This window comes from Bactrocera dorsalis, chromosome 2, assembly GCF_023373825.1.
Source record: "Bactrocera dorsalis isolate Fly_Bdor chromosome 2, ASM2337382v1, whole genome shotgun sequence".
In the NCBI taxonomy this organism is placed as follows: domain Eukaryota; kingdom Metazoa; phylum Arthropoda; class Insecta; order Diptera; family Tephritidae; genus Bactrocera; species Bactrocera dorsalis.
In genome coordinates, this window is record NC_064304.1 from 54,183,758 (window position 1) to 54,200,420 (window position 16,663).

Here is a 16,663-nt window from a genome sequence, read left to right on the forward strand (position 1 = left end):
TCTACAAAGTCACCCTAAAGTTCGAAAATCTTTATATTAGATATATGGGGCTAAGGGAAGTGCCCCAGATGTAGTCCAGATTGCAATCTCATTAAAAATTTATGGAACATTCTGGCTTCAAAGGTATACGTGAATTATACGCAATTTAAACCGGTTTTTGGTTTAAACGAATAAAAGCTTGTTGGATGGAATTTGAAACCAATGCCCTCAGAAAACTACATACAATGCTCAAAAGAAATTTCCAAATTATAACATCCAAAGGAAGTGTAATTAATTATTAATCTACAGACTATTATCCACAAAAATACATTTCCACTCATATTCTTTACAAAAAGTCATATGAGTTTTATCAAATGTCTAAGTATTTTAGGTTATTTTCCAAAAAAAAAAAACAAATTTTGTGAATTAATTAAAAACTATTTTTAAAGGATTTCTTTTTTAGTACTGTTTGCTATTGCAAAAAGAAAATGAAAGAAAGATTGAGATTAAATAATAACAAAACTGCAAGTGCGTTTAATAAAACGCATAAGCCTAAATTAAATAGGTAGAATATTTTTAATAACGGGTGATTTTTTTGAGGTTAGGATTTTCATGCATTAGTATTTGACAGATCACGTGGGATTTCAGACATGGTGTCAAAGAGAAAGATGCTCAGTATGCTTTGACATTTCATCATGAATAGACTTACTAACGAGCAACGCTTGCAAATCATTGAATTTTATTACCAAAATCAGTGTTCGGTTCGAAATGTGTTTCGCGACAAATTTTGTTCAGCGATGAGGCTCATTTCTGGTTGAATGGCTACGTAAATAAGCAAAATTGCCGCATTTGGGGTGAAGAGCAACCAGAAGCCGTTCAAGAACTGCCCATGCATCCCGAAAAATGCACTGTTTGGTGTGGTTTGTACGCTGGTGGAATCATTGGACCGTATTTTTTCAAAGATGCTGTTGGACGCAACGTTACGGTGAATGGCGATCGCTATCGTTCGATGCTAACAAACTTTTTGTTGCCAAAAATGGAAGAACTGAACTTGGTTGACATGTGGTTTCAACGAGATGGCGCTACATGCCACACAGCTCGCGATTCTATGGCCATTTTGAGGGAAAACTTCGGACAACAATTCATCTCAAGAAATGGACCCGTAAGTTGGCCACCAAGATCATGCGATTTAACGCCTTTAGACTATTTTTTGTGGGGCTACGTCAAGTCTAAAGTCTACAGAAATAAGCCAGCAACTATTCCAGCTTTGGAAGACAACATTTCCGAAGAAATTCGGGCTATTCCGGCCGAAATGCTCGAAAAAGTTGCCCAAAATTGGACTTTCCGAATGGACCACCTAAGACGCAGCCGCGGTCAACATTTAAATGAAATTATCTTCAAAAAGTAAATGTCATGAACCAATCTAACGTTTCAAATAAAGAACCGATGAGATTTTGCAAATTTTATGCGTTTTTTTTTAAAAAAAAGTTATCAAGCTCTTAAAAAATCACCCTTTAGTTGGATTTTAGGTTTGGTATTTTACATTATGAGAAACTGAGAAGTTAGATGTGAACAAAACCATGTATACAAATTCCGCAATGGCAACTTTGCTCAAAGGTGAAATAGAGTGTAATTACGGAACGGCGGCACATGAGTGTGTACGTAAAAATAATCACAAGTACGTACTTGTTTGGACGTTTTGGATACATAAAAAAGAAAAATACACAAGTAAGCATGAGCTGTACTCTTTTTTGCAGTGCATAGCTGCAGTTCTGTGTTCTATATCTTTCGTACTGAGCTTCTTTTATGCCAGCATTTTCTGATTTTGCTATCTTCTTATATTTACTCAGAAACTGATCTCGAATATTTTTCTATTTTTTTTTTGAATTGATCTTCTGAAAAAATAGGAATAATCTGGATAATATCTAAACCAAACTTTTCTTGGGATATTCCTTTCTTTTGCATCCAATTGCCGCCAACATACAATACATGTCTCGGTCTTCAAAAACTCATTTTAAGCCCATGGATGCATAATATTGGTAACTAAGCAACTTTTTTAGCTTTTTCATTAGTGTTACAAGTAGTGGCAATCGCAATTATATAAGCGTGCCTGTTACTTCCACCTGATAGAAAACTTCATCAGACAAAAATTTTAATGCCATAATTATTCGTTGGCAATAAGATTATAAGCTACTTGATAGACTTTAATGCATAAAATTAATATTTCAGAGATTTAGCAGAATTTTGATAGGGCGCATATTCTTCACAAAGGACTGAATGGCAATCTATGTGTGATTCCTCCGCCAATCTAACACATCAGCCATTTAACCAAGCCTAAGCTAACGTTAGAGAAAATTCAAATACGTGCTAGCACTCCAAAATCTTCCCTTTAGGGGCGTTTTAATTACAGAACAAGAAAAAAAACGTTAACTTCGGCTGCACCGAAGCTAATATACCCTTCACAGGTGCATTTATTTTAGTAACTATGTGTTTAAGTAAATCTAAAGACGTAAAAGGCCAGTGGTTTTCGTCCAAAGGAAAACATTTTACTAGTTCTTTTTAGCCAAGATGTTAATAAAGAAAATAGATCTTTTAGACGTTTATAGTTTTTTAAATTCTAAGAAGATTTAATATTAACATAAACTTAATGAAAATATTATAATATTTATTTATTATTGCATATATATCATATATATATTTACAGTTTGCTTTATAAAAACACAGAGAAAATGTAATATATATTTATATTTCTATAATACATATTTATGCTATATAAATTACATTTAGGCTGTTCACGGTAAGGTGGTTATCGGGTTATGTGATTATTAGATTAAAAATAACCTCTATGCTCCGTGAGCACCCTATGTTGTATGGTTATTTGCTTATTTTTACACAAACAGCTGTTCATTGTTTACAATTTTAGTTCAACGAAATTCCAACTTATAAAATGCCTAAACAAAGTTTAAAAAGCAAAATAATCGAATTTAAAATAAGTTCTGCTATTCAGGAAATGGACTTTATTGAAGGTATGTGCTTATTAAATAATCCGAATTTTAAGGGTTCAAAAAATTCTTTGTATAAAATTTGCAGACATCTTGCATAATTTGCTGATTGTAAACAAAAAACAGCTGTTAATAGCAGATTTTCCAATAAGAAAATCTAAATGGAAATGCCATTCGCTTAGTTTTATTTATTTTTTGTGCTGCCATTTAGTAAAATTCCAACGACTTTCTAACACTGAAAATAAGCAAACAACCACATAATCTGTAAACAAGGGCCTAGGTTGGTCAACTTTGGTTATTTTGTCACAACGCATTTTGTTGTTGTTTACTTAATCACATAACCCGATAACCACCTTATCGTGAACAGCCTAATTACTCATGTCTATGACTTACACCTAATATTATTATACCAAACTGTATTAATATTGAATCTAACATATATCTAAATATATAACATATCTACTTTCTAAAACTTAAAACTATTCCATCATGATCACTATATGGAGTTTCATATGTGATACATGAGGTCATTGCTAGATCCATGTTTGTCCATACCCAATCTATTGCTGTTTGCTATTTTGTTGTGGCGGCGTTGTCCAATGTACATGAGAAAAACGAATTTTTAACAAAAATGTTTTTTTTTTTGTCAAAATTTTTAAATTTTTGCACAACGCAATTTGTTAAAAATCTATTAATATCTTCAGATTTCATATATTTCAATTAAACATAAACAAAATTTTATATTGCTGTTTATATCAAGTAAATTAAAAAACTGGTTCCACAAAAAAATATTAAAATAATTAATATTTCGTTGAATAACTTCCAGTTTTTTAACACATCACATCTCCGAGGCATGGAGTCTATGAGATCCTGACAATGTTTTATTGGTATTCCTTTCCAAGTCTCTTTCACTACCTGCCATAAATCTCTCGAATTGGTTGGTTTCTCTTCAGCTACTTTTTTCTTGTTATCTGTCCACAGGTTTTCAATGGAGTTGAGGTCAGGAGACTGAGCAGGTCTCCACATAACCTCAACTCCGTTGGCCCTAAAACATTTTTTGCGCACTTGCTAGTATATTTAGGGTCATTATCCCGTTGATATACCCAGATCAATGGCATATTCCATAAGCCATGTGTTAACATTACCTCATATAATATTTTGACACACTTTGATCAATGATGCCTTCAAGTAAGTGGATTGGACCAACATCACAACGTGAAAAACGACCGCGTACCATGATTTGGCATCGTTATGTATAACGGTTTTTTTGGTAAACCGGGGATTATAATCTGAGTTAGGGAGCCGACGGACAAAGTTTCTAGAGCCTGTACTACCAAATAACTCAACTTTGGATTCGTCTGAACACAATATGTTTCGCCATTTAGACGCGGGTCAGGAGCCATGCTCTTTAGCAAATTGTATGCGGGCTTCCTTATGCTTCTTTATTACTGAGGGTCTTTTTCGTGGTCTTCTGGCAAATAATTTGCTCTGCTCCAATGCCTACGAACAGTTTCAGTATTAACTGACAAATTTAGATCATCGTGGATGCTCCTGGCTGAAGCAAAAGGATAAATTTTGCAGTAGCGTACTATATTGCGATTTTTGTTTCTATAATTTAAGGCATTTGCTATCATTTGAGGAGAGCATTTTACGATTTCTTGGATCTCTTGATCAATTTTTCCTAGTTTTCTCAATTTTTTTGTCGTTTTCCGCTTTTCCTCTGTACAATGATTTCCTCTACCCACTGGCGAAAATCCCAATGATTAAATCAAACAATAACTAATTTAAATTTCTGCTAGATTATAGAACTATACTTACTTTTGTGATTTTGGAATATTTTTTATGTTAAGCACTATTTTGAAAACGAAATATCTAACACTCCTATTATTATGTGGAAAGCAATAACAAGTCGCTACAAGAATTCACAAAGCAGAAGTAGAATAGCAATCATCACAATAAAAATTTGTTTTGTATTTTAATGCTAGTACTCCGTTATGTGTGGAGGATGGAGTCATGTGTAGAAGTTCACGCAAGTGAGGAAAGTTCTCTGATTGCCATTCACTTGGGAGTGGCCAGAAACGATTCTTTTACATGTGACTCAAGCTTTGACCAAGTATCCTCTACGTAGCCTAAGAACATCCGTTTGAAGGCGAGTTAAAGTGAGAAGGCGAAACATCCCCTGCATAGAGTGGTGCGCTGGGTTTGGGACCCGCCACGTAAAAAAACACCCCCAGTGAATAGTTATAACCAGCCTCGGATGAGAGACCCCCCTTTTGATGACGACCATGGCAAACGAAGTAAGGACTACGAATTGAGGGCATGCACCTGGAATGTCCGGTCCCTTAACTGGGAAGGAGCCACTGCCCAGCTGGTTGATGTCCTCGTGAAAACAAAGGCTGACATCACCGCCGTCCACGAAATGCGATGGACGGGACAAGGACAGAGACGAGTAGGTCCTTGTGACATTTCCTACAGTGGCCATAAAAAGGAGCGCAGGTTTGGTGTGGGATTCGTGGTGGGAGAGAGACTCCGTCGCCGAGTACTATCATTCACTGCGGTGAATGAACGTCTAGCCACAGTCCGAATCAAAGCGAGGTTCTTCAACATATCGCTGGTTTGCGCCCACGCCCCGACGGAAGAGAAGGACGATGTGACCAAAGCCATTTATGAGTGCTTGGAGCGCACTTATGAGAGATGCCCCCGCCACGATGTCAAGATCGTGCTTGGCGACTTCAACGCCAGGGTGGGCAAAGAAGGTATCTTTGGCACTACGGTCGGTAAATTCAGCATCCACGAGGAAACATCCCCAAATGGGTTGAGGCTGATCGACTTCGCCGGGGCCCGAAATATGGTTATCTGTAGTACTAGATTCCAGCATAAGAAGATACATCAAGCTACCGGGCTGTCTCCGGATCGAAAAACTACCAACCAGATCGATCATGTTGTGATAGACGGAAGACACGTCTCCAATGTTTTAGATGTGCGTGCGCACCGAGGTCCTAACATCGACTCGGACCGCTTTTTGCCGAAGCCAAGATTCGCACCCGCTTCTGTGCAGCAAAAAACGCACGCCAACAAACACAAGGAAGGTTCGACGTCGATAAGCTGCAATCACAACAGACAGCCGAACGATTTTCTACTCGGCTTGCACTCCTGCTCTCTGAGAGCACTCGTCAACAACTCGGTATAAGGGAACTGTGGGACGGCATTTCAAACTCCTACAAACAGCTGCAACCGAAACCATTGGTTTTCGGAAAGTGCAAAAGAACAGCTGGTACGACGAGGAGTGCCGTGTCGCAGCGGAGAGAAACCAGGCTGCCTACCTCGTTACGTTTCGATCGACCACAACACGTGCGGGATGGGACAGATACCGAGAGTTGAAGAGGGAAGCGAGACGCATTTGCAGACAGAAGAAGAAAGAGGCCGAAATGCGTGAGTACGAACAGCTCGATAAGCTGGCCGACAGGGGTAATGCTCGAAAATTCAACGAAAAGGTGCGGCGACTTACAGAAGGTTTCAAGACCGGAGCATACTCTTTTTGAACCCCCCAATGTGATCTAGCCACAGATGCATACTTAAATTATGGAGGGAACACTTCTCCAGCCTGCTGAATGGCAGTAAATGCACAACACCAGGAGAAGGCGAACCCGATACCCCAATCGATGACGATGGAGCAGACGTTCCATTGCCCGACCATGAAGAAGTTGGAGTAGCAATTGCCCGCCTGAAAAACAACGAAGCAGCAGGGGCCGATGGATTGCCGGCCGAGCTATTCAAACACGGCGGCGAAGAACTGATAAGGAGCATGCATCAACTTCTTTGGAAAATATGGTCGGACGAAAGCATGCCCAACGATTGGAATTTAACTGTGCTATGCCCAATCCATAAAAAGGAGACCCCACAATCTGCGCCAACTACCGTGGGATTAGCCTCCTTAATATCGCGTATAAGGTTCTATCGAGCGTATTGTGTGAAAGATTAAAGCCCACCGTCAACAAACTGATTGGACCTTATCAGTGTGGCTTTAGACCTGGTAAATCAACAACTGACCACATATTCACCATGCGCCAAATCTTGGAAACGACCCGTGAAAGGAGAATCGACACACATCACCTCTTCGTCGATTTTAAAGCTGCTTTCGACAGTACGAAAAGGAGGTGCCTTTATGCCACAATGTCTGGATTTGGTATCCCCGCAAAACTAATACGGCTGTTGAGCGGGACCAAAAGCTCCGTCAGAATCGGGAAGGACCTCTCCGAGCCGTTCGATACCAAACGAGGTTTCAGACAAGGTGACTCCCTATCGTGCGACTTTTTCAACCTGCTTCTGGAGAAAATAGTTCGAGCTGCAGAACTTAATCGAGCAGGTACAATCTTTTATAAGAGTGTACAGCTGCTGGCGTATGCCGATGATATTGATATCATCGGCCTCAACACCCGCGCCCTTAGTTCTGCTTTCTCCAGACTGAATAAGGAGCAAAACAAATGGGTCTGGCAATGAACGAGGGCAAGACGAAATATCTCCTGTCATCAAACAAACAGTCGTCGCACTCGCGACTTGGCACTCACGTCACTGTTGACAGTCATAACTTTGAAGTTGTAGATAATTTCGTCTATCTTGGAACCAGCGTAAGCACCACCAACAATGTCAGCCTAGAAATCCAACACAAGATAACTCTTGCCAACAGGTGCTACTTCGGACTAAGTAGGCAATTGAGAAGCAAAGTCCTCTCTCGACAAACGAAAACCAAACTCTATAAGTCACTCATAATTCCTGTCCTGCTATGTGGTGCAGAGGCTTGGACGATGTCAACAACGGATGAGTCGACGTTGCGAGTTTTCCAGAGAAAAGTTCTGCGAAAGATTTATGGTCCTTTGCGCGTTGGCCACGGCGAATATCGCATTCGATGGGACGATGAGCTGTACGAGATATACGACGGCATTGACATAGTTCAGCGAATTAAAAGACAGCGGCTACGCTGGCTAGGTCATGTTGTCCGGATGGACGAAAACACTCCAGCTCTGAAAGTATTCGACGCAGTACCCGCCGCGGGAAGCAGAGGAAGAGGAAGACCTCCACTCCGTTGGAAGGACCAAGTGGAGAAGGACCTGGCTTCGCATGGAATATCCAATTGGCGCCACGTTGCGAAAAGAAGAAACGACTGGCGTGCGGTTGTTAACTTGGCTATAATCGCGTAAGCGGTGTCTACGCAAATTAAGAAGAAGAAGACTCCGTTATGTGTACCGTTATTGTGTCGCGTCTTTTACATGTGATTTAAAAAAGTTATGCAACCAAACACATTTTCCATAGTGACACTCCTATTATTTTGTGGACAACTGTAGATTGAAATCCCAACTGTTGTAATCGAGCCTCTAAATCGTCAGTTGATGTGAGACGACATATGTTAAAGTGTCCAAGGACTACTGATGGTCCATTAAACTGCTCATTTATTTGACGGTTATTATTTACCACTTGCTCTCTAAATTCTGGCGGTCTATGCGTGGGGTTCCTGTACACAAGTGATAAAAAAAAACTGTCGAATTGTTTACGTTTAATAGTTGGTAAACGTTTGCTGAACCTGTGACGTTTCTTGAGAATGATCCTTCTGATAGATCTGGGCACCGATCTTGCTTAGAGTATATTATAAGGCCGTTGGCCGGGCGTCGTCGGGATGACCATCAAGGCGTGCAATAACATTATAGCCCTCTATTGGAAATTCTTCTTGAGATAAAGCCCAAGTCTCAGCAAAGCACAGAATATCAACAGATATGCTTGTTTAGACTCCTTACATTTTGGTAATAAATATCCAAGCGTTGTTCCGATTTTTCGCCTAAAAAATCTTCAGCATGTCGTCAACGCCCCTTTTATCCTCAATCTATTAAATTAAGTTTTAAAAATGAAGCTGACCTGCTATCTCTACCCTCTATATGAACCGCAACTTGAGCGTATGTTCCACCATGGCTTTTATGTATCGTTATGGCTTCAGCTGGGATAACAGGGAATTGTCTACGTTCTATAGTTATTTGTTCATCTCGCTTGTATTGGAACCACGCTCATGATTGGTGTCCAATCTGCATTGCGACTATGAGGCTGCTTGGTACGTGCAAAGCTTAAAACCCCTGATTCTGCGAATTTCATCCATTGTCGCACCACTGTGCCCTCAGGTCCAGGCGATTCGGTATCCACCTGCATTAGTTACTCTATAGCACCATTTACTAATCCATCACTCGTGCTTATGTTGACTGATACGATATATTTAATATTGTGTTTTGAGCTGCAATGTATCAGGCATTCCTTGTGTTTCTGATGGCTTGAAACCCTTCACATCTTCTAATATGTTTCCCTTGCTGCGTTCTGTTAAGGAACTTGACTTAATTGTATCCTTCGCAGTCGAAATGAACTCGTCGGTCATCGTGTTCGCCAGTTTTATTGTGTTAAAATTATTTGCTCCAGCATTTGAAAAAAAGAGATGTATGGCTTCGTTGGGTATCCCGTTAGAGGTCTTTGACCTGCCTTTGATTAATTGGATGTCAACGTTCGTCATATATCCCTCTGACATGTTATTTAAAGCGATGGCAAATTCTTGATCTTCACGCTGACGCATTATATCGGTGACCTCGAGATATCAAAATTGATCCCAAAGCGGGGTTTCTGTAATTGCACTGTAATGATCATTCCAATATGGCACAAATATCCATCGATCTCCTACTGCTGGCAACTGTTTTAAGTCACCTAACACTCCAATTAGAATGCCTCCAAAGTAAGCACTGCTCCTACAAATTTGCTTAAGCCTACAATCTAAATGCGCAAACATCTTTGCACCAACCATTGGTACACTGTTAGCGCGCAATGTCAACGACTGATATATAGTCATTATACGCCGGGTTTTGCCCACTCCAGCACCACCTTCGACATATTCGTAGAAGATTTTCTTCTTACTGACATTGCGCATTACTTGAGCAAAATATTCCCTCTCCTTGTTGTTAAGAGATTGTATCATTGCCAGTAAATCTTCTTCTAATATTAGAGGTGGTAGTTTAATTAATCGAACCGCCTCTTCCACATTATTGTTATCCTCATGAAAAACATTATCATCTCATACTTGCTTTGGAACAGCTGGAGCTCCGAATTCGGGATCCAAAATTTGAGAGGCAGCTCGGGTTTTCCAGAATCCATTCAGGCTCGTTGGTGAAGAAATCTGCTCTTGAAATATCAACGCTAAAACGTTTCCAGCGCAGAATAAGTACTTGCTTCTCTAATAAAGACTACAATGAAATATTCTTACTTGCTTTGGAAAATCTGAACCATGCTGCAAAATCTGCTAAGCATAGTTCTTCCAATTGATCGGGCCTCTGAGAATAGTGCTCCAGTACACTTGGTACACATATGTCCGTCTGGGCTTTAGCTTCCTTACTCGATTGTTTGGATGTGATGTATGTATTTATAAATATCTCCCCAATACTTGCTTCCGATAAATGCAATCCCAAAATATTATAAGCTACTTATTGAGCCGATATTTCCGATCCGTTTACAAATTTGTTGTGCTGCAGTTTTCTTTTAATAGAGAAATTCCTAGCATTTATTTCCTCAGTAGTGTTGATATCCATCTAATTAATTATATAGCTGCAGCAAGCGTAAGCGTCCAAAATGAATTCAATATCCATATTTGCTCTATGCAAGTTAAGGATATTTTTTATTGTAGGCATTTAGAAGTCCGAACATTTTTGTTTAAAAAAATGTGGCTTTTTTACGGATGGGCGAAGAGCAAGCTTGTATCCTTCGTAGTCAGTGTTAATCCGCTCATCCGCAAATTTTCAAAGCCGTTCAACCGTATTGTTTCTTTTTCTGCAAGATCCGTCAGAGTTAATAGTTCTTGTATTTTCAGAAATTGAAGTTTATGTTGCTCAATACCTCCAAGAAGAAATTCTGTCCGCGATATCGTCGGATACGGTATGTTGAATCGGCACACTTGTTTTGCATGCAGGTCTCTTAGGCAAGCTCGACCATGCCTGTGCTTTTGGTACTGAATAAATTCCTGTAAATCCAAATCATCCCCATCAGTCGTAATGTATCGAAGAAAGTTTCAATTTCAGTTGATGATTCCATCACTTTCCAATTGCGGTACATTGTTTAACCAGTACATGCCATGACAGGTTGCTGACAAAGTTTTCATCCCTTATATTTGCAGCAGTTATATTTCTTGATCCAGACTTTTTGCACAGCAAATAGAAATTGCATTTTTGATGCACTCCAACTCGTAGAACTTATAAATATACAGAGGCACGTCCACACGCACGCGACGTCGATCATAGCGTCATATTTCAATGCAAATGCAATTTTGCTATAAGTTGTTGTGGTTGTCCTCTTCTTTCAGTTAATTGTTGGATACGACAACTTTTGAGCATTATCGTTGGTTGTAACGTCCCTTGGGCCCTGGTGCCATTGTAACCCATTCAATCGATGTGTTTTAAAGAGATTCATTGTCAATCAAAGTTTCATGGTCATCTGGATTTAATTTCTCTCCCATTTCCTGACGGGCATTAAGCAGGTCTCTTACTGCTACCTCATCTGCAGGATCTGCAATAAATGGCATAGTTTCCTCGTTTCCTACATTTGCCAGCCAATTACTTGACATTTGAATGTTGCGCTTGACGTAGAGCTCCGTACCCAACAGATAATTCAGTGCCTGCAATATTTTTGCTGGTTGCACTGTCACAAAATTTAACTGATATACCAAGCGACGTTTCAGGTGTACTTGAATAATAAGGCTGTTGTAAAATCGTTCGTGGCAGCATTGTGACTTTCTACAACAGATATTAGCCTTTCCTCCAGACACGTTAAATCTTGAAGACATTCCGGAATATCAGGAAACTCTAATCCTTCTGAGAGGCAGATATTTGGTATTTTACCTTGTTTGGCAATCCGATAGCAGGTACTGCAAAAATTATATTTTCCGAAGATGGAAACTTCGATGACAAGTAAAAAACTTTTCTAGAATCTTCCGAGTAAGTGAACTTTGATGAGGTCTGACGTTTTTCTAACTTTTTTATTTGAGAGAGAACCAAGTGCCCCCACAATACACGCATATTTCAGTGGGCCCTTTATTTATCAAAACTGCGTACATATCAAAGATATTGGCAGCTCAACGTTGACGTGCTTGTTCTTCTAGCAGTGCATCAGGAGAAAGTTCACGACGTCTTCTGATATTCCTCCCGGCTTGCCTTTCACTCTCCAACTGACTATTTGCGATATCCGACCTGTGGAATCGTACTCTTTCCAACGTTGATTCCTGCTCGTTTGAAAGTTGTTGCCTGGATTGCTGGCGCGTCACTCTTCTTTGAGAGGTATTTAAAATTTGTTCACGGCATCTTCTTATTGGATCTCCTCGACAACTTCTCCTCAATGCTGTATCTCGTTGCCTTTCTACAGAACGTTCCATTTTGTCGCGCTCCTGCTCCTGAGCTCTATATTCCGGATTCAAGCGCCTGATTGAATGTCCTTTTGTGTCGCGCTCCTGCTCCGCTACTATGTGAAGCAGGTTTTGTCGCCTATTAGAACGTGCAGAACTGTAAAAGAAACGATTCTTTTACATATGACTCAAGCAGCTCACGACTTCCGGTCTTGGACGAAGTATCCTCTGGGTAGCCTAAGAACATCCGTTTGAAGGCGTGCTAAAGTGAGAAGGCGAAATATCCCAATAGGGTTGTGCGCTGGGTTTGGGACCCGCCACGAAAAAAAACAATCCCAGCGAATAGTAACAACCAGCCTCGGATGAGAGACCCCCCTTTTGATGACGACCATGGCAAACGAAATAAGGACTACGAATTGAGGGCATGCACCTGGAATGTCCGGTCCCTTAATTGGGAAGGTGCCGCTGCCCAGCTGGTTGATGTCCTCGTGAAAACAAAGGCTCACATCACCGCCGTCCAAGAAATGCGATGGACGGGCCAAGGACAGAGACGAGTAGGTCCTTGTGACATTTACTACAGTGGCCATATAAAGGAGCGCAAGTTTGGTGTGGGATTCGTGGTAGGAGAGAGACTCCGTCGCCGAGTACTATCATTCACTGCGGTGAATGAACGTCTAGCCACAATCCGCATCAAAGCGAGGTTCTTCAACATATCGCTGATTTGCGCCCACGCCCCGAGGAGGAGAAGGACGATGTGACCAAAGATGCCTCTTATGAGTGCTTGGAGCGCACTTATGTGAGATGCCCCCGCCACGATGTAAAAATCGTGCTTGGCGACTTCAACGCCAGGGTGGGCAAAGAAGGTATCTTTGGCACTACGGTCGGTAAATTCAGCCTCCACGAGGAAACATCCCCAAATGGGTTGAGGCTGATCGACTTCGCCGGGGCCCGAAATATGGTTATCTGTAGTACTAGATTCCAGCATAAGAAGATCCATCAAGTTACCTGGCTGTCCCCGGATCGAAAAACTACCAACCAGATCGATCATGTTGTGATAGACGGAAGACACGTCTCCAGTGTTTTAGATGTGCGTGCGCTCCGAGGTCCCAACATCGACTCGGACCACTATATTGTTGCAGCTAAGATTCGCACCCGCCTCTGCGCAGCAAAAAACGCACGCCAACAAACACAAGGAAGGTTCGACGTCGAGAAGCCGCAATCACAACAGACAGCCGAACGATTCTCTACTCGGCTTGCACTCCTGCTCTCTGAGAGCACTCGTCAACAACGCGGTATAAGGGAACTGTGAGACGGCATTTAAACTCCTTACGTACAGCTGCAACCGAAACCATTGGTTTTCGGAAAATGCAAAAGAACAGCTGGTACGACGATGAGTGCCGTGTCGCAGCGGAGAGAAAAGAGGCTGCCTACCTCCCAACGTTACGATCAACCACAACACGTGCGGGATGGGATAGATACCGAGAGTTGAAGAGGGAAGCAAGACGCATTTGTAGAGAGAAAAAGAAAGAGGCCGAAATGCGTGAGTACGAAGAGCTTTATAAGCTGGCCGACAGGGGTAATGCTCGAAAATTCTACGAAAATATGCAGCGGCTTACAGAAGGTTTCAAGACCGGAGCATATTCCTGTAAAACCCCCAAAGGTGATCTAGTCACCGATGCCCAGAGCATACTTAAATTATGGAGGGAACACTTCTCCAGCCTGCTGAATGGCAGTGAACACACAACGCCAGGACAAGACGAACCCGATTCCCAAATCGATGACGATGGAGAAGACGTTCCATTGCCCGACCAAGAAGTTCGAATAGCAATTACCCGCCTGAAGAACAACAAAGCGGCGGGGGCGGATGGATTGCCAGCCGAGCTATTCAAACACGGCGGCGAAGAACTGATAAGGAGCATGCATCAGCTTCTTTGTAAAATATGGTCGGACGAAAGCATGCCCACCGATTGGAATTTAAGTGTGCTATGCCCAATCCATAAAAAAGGAGACCCCACAATCTGCGCCAACTACCGTGGGATTAGCCTCCTTAATATCGCGTATAAGGTTCTATCGAGCGTATTGTGTGAAAGATTAAAGCCCACCGTCAACAAACTAATTGGACCTTATCAGTGTGGCTTTAGACCTGGTAAAACAACAACTGACCAGATATTTACCGTGCGCCAAATCTTGGAAACGACCCGTGAAAGGAGAAACGACACACATCACCTCTTCGTCGATTTCAAAGCTGCTTTCGACAGTACGAAAAGGAGCTGCCTTTATGCCGCAATGTCTGAATTTGGTATCCCCGCAAAACTAATACGGATGTGTAAACTGACGTTGAGCGGGACCAAAAGCTCCGTCAGGATCGGGAAGGACCTCTCCGAGCTGTTCGATACCAAACGAGGTTTCAGACAAGGTGACTCCCTATCGTGCGATTTCTTCAATCTACTGCTGGAGAAAATATTTCGAGCTGCAGAACTTAATCGAGTAGGTACAATCTTTTATAAGAGTGTACAGCTGCTGGCGTATGCCGATGATATTGATATCATCGGCCTCAACACCCGCGCCGTTAGTTCTGCTTTCTCCAGATTGAATAAGGAAGCAAAACAAATGGGTCTGGCAGTGAACGAGGGCAAGACGAAATATCTCCTGTCATCAAACAAACAGTTGTCGCACTCGCGACTTGGCACTCACGTTACTGTTGACAGTCATAACTTTGAAGTTGTAGATAATTTCGTCTATCTTGGAACCAGCGTAAACACCACCAACAATGTCAGCTTAGAAATCCAACGCAGGATAATTCTTGCCAACAGGTGCTACTTCGGAGTGAGTAGGCAATTGAGAAGCAAAGTCCTCTCTCGACGAACAAAAACCAAACCCTATAAGTCACTCATAATTCCCGTCTGCTATATGGTACAGAGGCTTGGACAATGACAACATCTGATGAGTCGACGTTGCGAGTTTTCGAGAGAAAAGTTCTGCGAAAGATTTATGGTCCTTTGCGCGTTGGCCACGGCGAATATCGCATTCGATGGAACGAAGAGCTGTACGAGATATACGACGACATTGACAGAGTTCAGCGAATTAAAAGACAGCGGCTACGCTGGCTAGGTCATGTTGTCCGAATGGACGAAAACACTCCAGCTCTGAAAGTATTCTGTACCCGCCGGGGGAAGCAGAGGAAGAGGAAGACCTCCATTCCGTTGGAAGGACCAAGTGGGGAAGGACCTGGCTTCGCTTGGAATATCCAATTGGCGCCACGTAGCGAAAAGAAGAAACGACTGGTGCGCGGTTGTTAACTCGGCTATAATCGCGTAAGCGGTGTCTACGCCAATTAAGAAGAAGAACAATAAAGAAAAAACCCAAAATCGATTGTGCCTCTTTTATTAAACATTTCGCCGGTTAAAGAAAGTGTTGAGTGCCGAGGTAAGTGGTGTCAAAAAGTGCTAAATAAATACCCTGATATACACTAATCCAATGGCATCTGAGCACCTTCACAAATGTGAACTTTCTAAGCAAGCGTTTATCTCATCAGAAGGCGTAGACCATGGAATAACAGGTAACGTTTGTCTAAAGTCAGCTAATAAAGCTTGAAAGCCACCAAACAAAGCTTGATTTTCTTGTAAATATTTAAAAGTTCTTTCCCAAGGTTCTACCCACTTCTTATGAGCCATGTTGTATAAATTTTGCAGTTCCAGACGTTTTTGATATATTGAATGTAGGTGTTTTATTAACTTGCATATTCAAAGGTAGCATCAGCGAAGAATCGAGCACCATCCACCGAAGTGGCTGCGATATCAGTAGAAGCCAGTACCAGTGGAATTTTATTTAGAGAACGTACACTGCTAACAGTAATGATATCAAAAATGTTTTTCCGGTACCTCCAGGCGCATAAAAAAAAAAAAAACACAATCCACCATCTCCACTACAAATTGCTTGTATAATGGGCTCATACACTACTTTCTACTGAACATTCAATACATAAGAACATACGAATTCAATTCATAGCGATCATACGTTGTTCATGTTATAATTCCTGAGTGAAAAGATCATGCATACCTCGATTTGGCAATGTAAGCCCAATAGTGCTAATGTCCATGTAAAGTTGTCCACAATTCCATTGGATTCGAAAGAAAACACGTTGCTAATATAATCGAAAATAGTGTTCGTATTTGTTGTGGATGATCCGAAATTAATGCTTCTGCAAGAATAGCATTCCAGTGCATATTAGCCTCCAACAAAGAGATGTCAGTTATATCATGTGTAGAAATTA

At 41.4% G+C, this 16,663-nt stretch overlaps 2 long non-coding RNA genes across 2 annotated transcripts in view; both read right to left on the reverse strand.

The window, feature by feature from the left end:
* The window catches only part of LOC125776385 (uncharacterized), a 114,112-nt gene that overhangs the window by 9,749 nt on the left and 87,700 nt on the right, over positions 1-16,663 (reverse strand). The gene's annotated exons all lie outside the window — the stretch shown is intronic.
* Positions 1,182-16,663, reverse strand: part of LOC125776394 (uncharacterized) — a 29,299-nt gene continuing 13,817 nt past the window's right edge. Inside the window, exon 3 of the long non-coding RNA XR_007421664.1 lies at positions 1,182-16,591. This is a non-coding gene — a long non-coding RNA (uncharacterized LOC125776394). The remainder of the gene's footprint in view (positions 16,592-16,663) is intronic.